Below are 7,832 nucleotides of genomic sequence, written 5' to 3' on the forward strand. Positions count from 1 at the left end.
GATATTTATTAGTACCCTTAAACATTTAATAATAGAAAAAAAAGTGTCAGATATTCTGTTGAACTTTTATTATGATCCATCAGCTCCATGCAGCACAACAAAAGTCCATGACTGTCAGATAAACACAAAAACCTGTCCTTGTTCTACTGTCAGGCTGATGGTCAACAGAATAAAGTGGTTATTCATGGCGGGTGTTTTTTTACTGCTCCAAATAAAACCAATCTCTGCTGCTCAAAAACCATCAAAATTCCACATAAAACTCAATTTACTTGATTTATTTCCAGGTAGTGATTATGTCTTTTCAACACCTCAATTATGTTTCAGTGGCTTTAAAAATGGTTGCCTTCTTTTCTTAGGTTCTTTTTGGCTTTTTGCTTCTTATTGAAATTGTAATATTTTTTACTATTCTGATGGGGAAATAATAGTATTTGCAAAATGTTCTTACATTGGTCTGAAAATTATTGCGTACTGGTTTGAGTCTTTAGATGTATGTTCACCTTAAAATATATAAAAATATAAACTTAGTCAAAATAATAGTTCATTATACACAAACAGTTGTCTCATATTCTGTGTAATCTTCTGCCAAAACATATTCATTAATCAATATTTTATAAAGGCAATTGCTTAAGATGTAATTTTTCATTGAAATCCGTTTTTATATTGGTCCCTGTTAAGTATTGTGATGTAAAATGTATATATTTTTTGTGTTCTATATGTCACAAACATAAAGTCTAATCCAGATTCAAAAAAATGTCGCCAAAAGAGATTAAGCCTTTCTCGGGCTTTTGTTCCAGCAGCAAACAAGATGAACAATTCTGCAGAAAGTGACCAAGCTTGTGTGAGAAGAGCTTCAGCAAGCTTCTTTTACTGCGAGGGCAGAGGTCACATTAGATAAAAAAAATGCCAACATTAGTGGCATAAAGAGCAGCTGATTCACTATAACAGTTGTGTGTCACGATGCAGCCGCTATTTGATAAAGGAAAATGATTCAGAATGAATCCCATTCATGGGCACGTTGGGTCTGTTAAACAGAAGTAAAACTAATCTGTTTCTCGTCTTTTGTTTACTAATCTCTCCAGGCAAGAGCCGAGGCTGAATTATGTCTTCTGTTCCACTTGTCTTTTTTTTTGTCAACCAGATTATGTAAAACAAAATATTCTGGGACATTTTATTAAATTTGATGGCGTTGGACTGTGATCTTCACTGTTCTAGTTTTGAACCCATGAGTGATCCTTAAAGTTTGCCAGTGGAATATTGTTTGTTTAAAATGACAAAAAGTTTTTTTTTTTTATTTGCACTCCACATTCAGATAAAAGCCACATGGGATTAAATAAAACATCTTAAAAATGGGCTTGGGTCCATGTCGGGATCAGCTGAACAAAAGCGATACGACAACTACTCATTCCTAATATTGCTGCCCCAGATTGCATTTTCACATGAAATTGCTTTCTCTGTCTGAACTAAATGAACTATTTAGAATTATATCAAACCAGCTGTGATTTCATTCATTTGATCAATACAAATAAATTCAAACGAGTGTTGACCATTTGGGCTTATTTCACAATAATCTGAAGAGACAAATATTAACTATTTTTAGTTTAAAAAAAATCCAGCGTGTTGAAAAGCTCTGTCATGGTTTGCTCCAGTTTTTGCTCACAGACTGTGTTTTATTAGCTTTTTTTTTATTTCTTATTTAACACAGCTGGAGACATTAAACAGCAAATTCAGGTCAGGCAGTCTGACTGATCATACAACCCTTTTCTGGCAAGTGCTATTGAGAGCAATGACGTAAACTTTTACGTCAATACATTATCACAGAAGTCCAGCTTCGGCTTGTAGCATCAAAAGTTTCAGCTATTGCTCAGATATCTCAATATATTGTAGAGCACGAACAGTCCCTTCAGTAACTTACAAAGTACATTTTTATTTGTTAGTGTTCATATTTTTCATTATATTACAAGTTATAAGGATGTACGTTTGGGAAAAAAAAAAAAAAAAAGGATGTACATTTGTAGAAAGCAAAAGAAAAATACATTTCATGCTAAAGGAAGTGCTTGTCCTGACAAAGATGGCCAATATTTTAATTTGCTATGGAAAATATTACTTCATTAAAGATTAATTGTTTCCACCTGCATGTCTGTTTTACGTACATTCATCTGCTTTAGACCAAAAAACAGATGGAGCTAACATTTAAAAAGCCATTCAAAAGTTTGCCATGCAAATACTTCCAGTAAATATAATGTAAATTGTCCAGTGAGTTTCATCTTCATGAGTTTCATGAAATGCTCCAGCTGGTCTGAAAAAAAAAAAATCTAATAAAAACAAATCAACAGATAAACACACACAAATAATAATTTGGTTTCTTTGGGCATGTCTCTATAAAGTCAGGATGTTACAGGACTGGGACTTTTGTCCAATCTTTAAAACAAAACTGTTCTTTAAAGCTGGATTATTTCTGTTGTGTTAAACAAACTAATTTCTGACTGGATTGAAGTTAGAACTTTAAGTAGGCCATTCTAGCTGTTTTTCTTTTGGCTGCTCCTTTCTGCAGAGGTTGCCACAGTGAGCAAATTGTATGAAGATTTGCCAATTGTTTTACAGTGGATGCCCTTCCAGTCGGTCTCTAACCTGCAGCCTTAAGATTGCAGGTCTGCAGCACTGAGCACAAAGCTACTGCAGCCCCTCACAGGTCATTCTACTGCATTAAAATGTTGTAGTTTAGATCACTGTGCTGTTGATTTTACAGCTTTTTAATGGCTGATGTGCTAAACGATGAATCTTTGTGCAGTTGGAAAAATTGAAACAGGTTTTTCTCAACATTTTGCCTGTTTGCAGCTATGTTTATTTTTCCATTAGGTCTGAACTATTTTTTGACCCACACCATGATGCAGCTGCCACCACGTTTCATAGTGAAAAGCAGCAAAAGCTTTTATTTATTTATTTTCTTTTTTGACCGGCTATCGACGAAGATGGCCACTCTTCTTCCCTCTCCTGCCTTCCTCCTGCTTTTGTTCTTTGTCCTGTGTGACTGAGCCTCTCTTTACACATCTTCTGAATCATAAATTATGGATCTGGTCAGCTGGTCTCAACGCAATTGATAACATTTTCTTGACAAGGAGACAGGGTGCAGGAGAACCCTCATGCCCTGAAGAGACACATGCAGCTGAATCTGTCATGGATTCCTGGGGTGTTTGGAAGATTATATGCCTGGCTGTACATGCATTGTCCATTGAGGACGTAGAAGATGTTTATATATTTGGATTTATGATAACAGGGTTTTTACTTTTTGGAATCTGCAGATACTCGGGATATCAACTAATAAGGAAGACGTTGGCAGCAGTTTCAACAATAGTATTCTTATATGAAGGATTACACCATGCTTCAAGCTCTCACACTCGTGCTTTGCGAGCTGAACCGTAAGCTGGACGGGATTTCCAAGTATCTTGGGCCACTTGCAGCTCCTAGGACTCGCCAGCATGAAGGAATTGACCTTGGAGAAGGCTAACAAGCACAGACCGGCAAAATGTCCACAAATCTGGCTGTTTGGATTCACCATTGAGTGTACCAGCAGAAACTATGAAGGCAGACATGAAATCAGTAGAGTCGGCCTGTCCAAAACAATTGTTGTTTATCTGAAACTGGCTTCCCCGCTGGCCTTGAATAGGCCAACTTATCTCAGATTGCTCCTGGTGGATACATAAACTAAAAAGCTCTGCTCTGTGCCCCCAAGAACATCTGTGGACCCTTATCAGAGTGGACTGGCTGAGAGACACTGTAACCTCTTAAGATCAGGAGTATGGAAACTATCTGGAAGTGTTCTCACCATCTTGTTGTCCTCCCCCCCTGCAAAATGTATTATGTCTATGTTGCTTTTGCTGAGGTAGATTTTATTTTGCTACCTTACACCATGCCCTGTGTCAAGGACACATTGTGAGAGATTTTTTTTTATACCTTCACTCCTCATGTTTTTTTTCCCCCCCTTTTCTTATCTAAGCGATAAGGGCAGCGCTTCATAGAAGCTGCAGCCCCGGTACATTTCCGTCTAGCCTTCAGACGGCTGTACGGAACGTATTTTCGCTGTACTTAACTTTGCAATGTCAATCAAGTTTATTCAAATTCAGATTTTCAATTTAGGCCAGCAAAGTAAGTAAAACTTTCATTGATGTCCCAAAATCTGCAGATTGGTTTGATTTCATCAGCATTATTTATTTATTAACAGCTTTTTCAGAACTTTCTCTTTAGGGGATTATAAAAAACTGTCTGATGAGGAAAGATTTGTTTTTCAGATTCACACAATTCTACTGTCTTTGTCCGCAGGATTATATGTAACAGTACTCCACCACTCCCCCCAGCAAGAAGAAAGCACAACACTCGGGGGTTAAACAACCTGTGACTGTATGTAATGTTTTATTGGTCTGATTTCTTTTTCAGTCATGATTTGATCACTTGCCAAGGCCGGACTGAGACTACTCCTTTTCTGCCCTGGAGTGTCATGCCTCAGAATGGCCCACTTTAGAGCACAACCTATTATTATTAAAATCACGTAATTATAACCTTACATGTTAAGTCTACAATAGACCAGGACATCCTTGTAAAAGAGATTGATGATCTCAATGGATTTCTTCCTGGTAAAATAAAGTAATAATAATAATAGTGCACTGTTCTTTAAAGCCTTGTAATTCAGTGCATTTTTCTAAAATATTTCCAATCCAGTGCAAGTAAGGGTTGCTTCACAATGTAGATTTATTTCACATATCCTTTTCAAAAATATCAGAATATATAGTGGTTCAAATAAGTGTCCATATATAGTCAAAACTTAAAAATAAAATAAAATAATAAATAAAAATATTAAATTATGAATTAAAAAATTAAATAAGGTATTGCACTTTCTATCATCTCTTTTTCCTCGGCAAGGAAACAGTTCCATTACAACTTAAATTTCACAAATATGAGAACATGAGTTAAAAAGCTACTCAAACACTTTTCTTTACATCAAAAAGTCATATTCTGTTTTATTGCTATGACTTCTAGAATTGTGCTGCTGGTGGTGGAGGTGGGGGAGGGGGGTTTGAGGGTTCTCCCCCAGAAAGTTTTGAATTAAGTAGATGTAATTTCCTGCTTTCTGGTGTATTTAAACAGGTTGTTGAACATCTACGTTTACATATGTAAACATGGGATTTAATAAATATTTTAGAAAGCATGGCATAAAATGTTTTCATTTTTAGATTATTGATTTCAGTGATGTGACAGAAGTTTTTAATAAATACATAATAAATAAAGTGCTATGTGTTGTCGTCATTGTATGTTCCCATACAGAGACGAAATTGGATATCTGCATTTAACACATTGCCCCTTGGGATAAACCCAGGTGGAGCAGGGGGCAGCTATATAAGCGCCCGGGGAGCAATTCGGGATTAGGTGTCCTGCTCAGAGACACCACGAGATGTGCAATGACCGGGGATCGAACCCAGGACCTTGGTGTCCCGAGTTGGATGCCCTGTCCCTACACCATCATGGTACCATTTTGTGTTGTTGTTACCAAATGTGGAGTGAAAATATTTGTTTTTGAAGGGGAAAAAAGTCCACTTTTGACCATTAAAGGACATTTATTAAGGTTACAATGACTGCATGAGTTTGAATCGTATACATGTAATCCCTGTGAGTGAGACAATTTGATTTTAAAAAAGAAACCCTGTGTCACTGTTAAATTATGAGCCATGATCGATTTTTGGCTATGAAAATGGCACATCTAAGGTAATGTGTAGTATGGCAATGTCTTATTATGCTATATTTTTGAATATAACAATGTCATATAATATAATAATCCCAGTTATGTGGCATTGCATCATACAGTTTTATAACAGTATGATATGTGCCACAATGCCACACGACACAATTTATTGACTTGATAATTAATTAACTTGAACGGTGGTTTACAGGCAAAGTTCAATATCTTGTCTTGCCCATTTCTTCGTCCTTATTTAATGCTACAAACCGCAAGCTCATTTTAGTGAAAAAAATGCCAATTTTTGCACATTTATCTGTGTCTGTTTCCAGAACTTCCTTTTTTAAATTCTAGTCTTCTCTGCAATACAATACTGCTCTTTCTACTTTTCATCTTTCAAACACCACTGACCGAGTGCGCTGACGTGTTTGTTACGTCAGGGTGTGTCTACAAAAAAATTAAATAAAATCCAAGAGCTGTTAGTGGAGGTGGAGCTGGCCTTGGGTGGAGGTGGACATGGAGCCAGCTCTGGGTGGAAGCGGAGCCGGGCCTGGTGCAGCTGTAGCAGTGATAAGCCCAGGCCCATGACTGAGCACTGGTCCCACGACCCATACATCAGACTAGCCCAATGGGAAATGTCCCGGTCCTCCTGATTAGACACTCACCTCACTTTTTCTAGAATATGCTTGAACACTAAAACTTGACTGATGTTTCAGTGACTAATTCAAGTTGACCGACTTAGACTGAATATTGGGTTTGCAAGCAATTACTTTTTCAGAAGTACAGAGTAAAGCTCAAATGTTAGCTACTGTAAAAGCTAAATAGATGACTAAGACAAAAGAGGTAAAATGTTGAGAATATTCACAACGAAGCATCACCTTCATGATATTGGAATATTAAGCAGAAAGAAGCTTATCTTCTATTTTCTTCCTTCTAATTAATTTTTTAACTAATTGTGACTATTTTTTGCAAATCTGTTCTTGTTGTTGTCGTTGTCATTATAAACAACTATATCTATTTAAATCACAGGTTCTAGGACAGAAGGCATGGTCATTGCTTTATGAAATTACTAAGCACGATGGTGGTCAAGATGATAGCAAATGTGAGAAAAGATAAATGTTATGTAAAATACGCCAGCATATCATTGTGACACTGTGACCATAAATTGGTCACATCTTTGTCCCTAAATATTACTACTACCTAAATTAAAGAAAAAAACTCTACTTCTTTACATCAGTATGACTACAGTAGATGTACCCTTTTATTCTCTTTGTTTAAGCTGTTCCCAGTATGAAAAACTAACATGTTAAAAAGCTGTTGATAACTTTTCTTGATTAATCAGAAAGATTGTTTTGGTTAGAGATTCTCACACCCTCAATTCAAATTCAGGCTCAATTCAATTCAGGGTCAATTCATCTCACAAGACCCTCGGAGCATGTGGAGGGGCATTAAGTGCATAACAGATTATAAAGGAAGGAGCGAATAATGCCCCAAAGACCCATCTCTGCCTGATGCCCTCAACAAGTTCTATGCATGCTTTGAAGACCCGAACAGACCACCCAGCACCACACTCACCTCACCACCGGATGAAGAGCATCTCAGCGTGACCTCAGCAGAAGTAAGGAGTACTTTCAGGAGGATTAATCCGCACAAGGCAACTGGTCCAGACAACATCCCCAGAAAAGTGTTGAAGGAATGTGCTGATCAGCTCTGTGAGGTGCTGGCAGACATCTTTAACACCTCACTTATCACTTACCCTGGAGACAGATCCCACCTGCCTGAAGACTGCCACCATCATCCCAGTCCCAAAAAGCTCTACAGTGATTGGTCTGAATGACTATCGGCCAGTGGCCCTCACCCCGATAGTCGCTAAATGCTTCGAAAAACTGGTCATGACTCACATCAAAACAACCATCAACATGAACGAGGACAATCATCAGAATGCATACCGTGAGAACCGATCAACAGAGGATGCCATTTCCTCTGTGGTCCATACTGCTCTCAACCACCTGGAGCAGAAAAACTCTTATGTCCGTATGCTCTTTGTGGACTTCACATCTGCCTTCAACACCATGATCCCCCAAACCCTGATGGACAAACTATCCAC

This window comes from Nematolebias whitei, chromosome 7 (assembly GCF_014905685.2).
Source record: "Nematolebias whitei isolate Nwh7 chromosome 7, NemWhi1, whole genome shotgun sequence".
NCBI classification, from domain to species: Eukaryota; Metazoa; Chordata; class Actinopteri; order Cyprinodontiformes; family Rivulidae; genus Nematolebias; species Nematolebias whitei.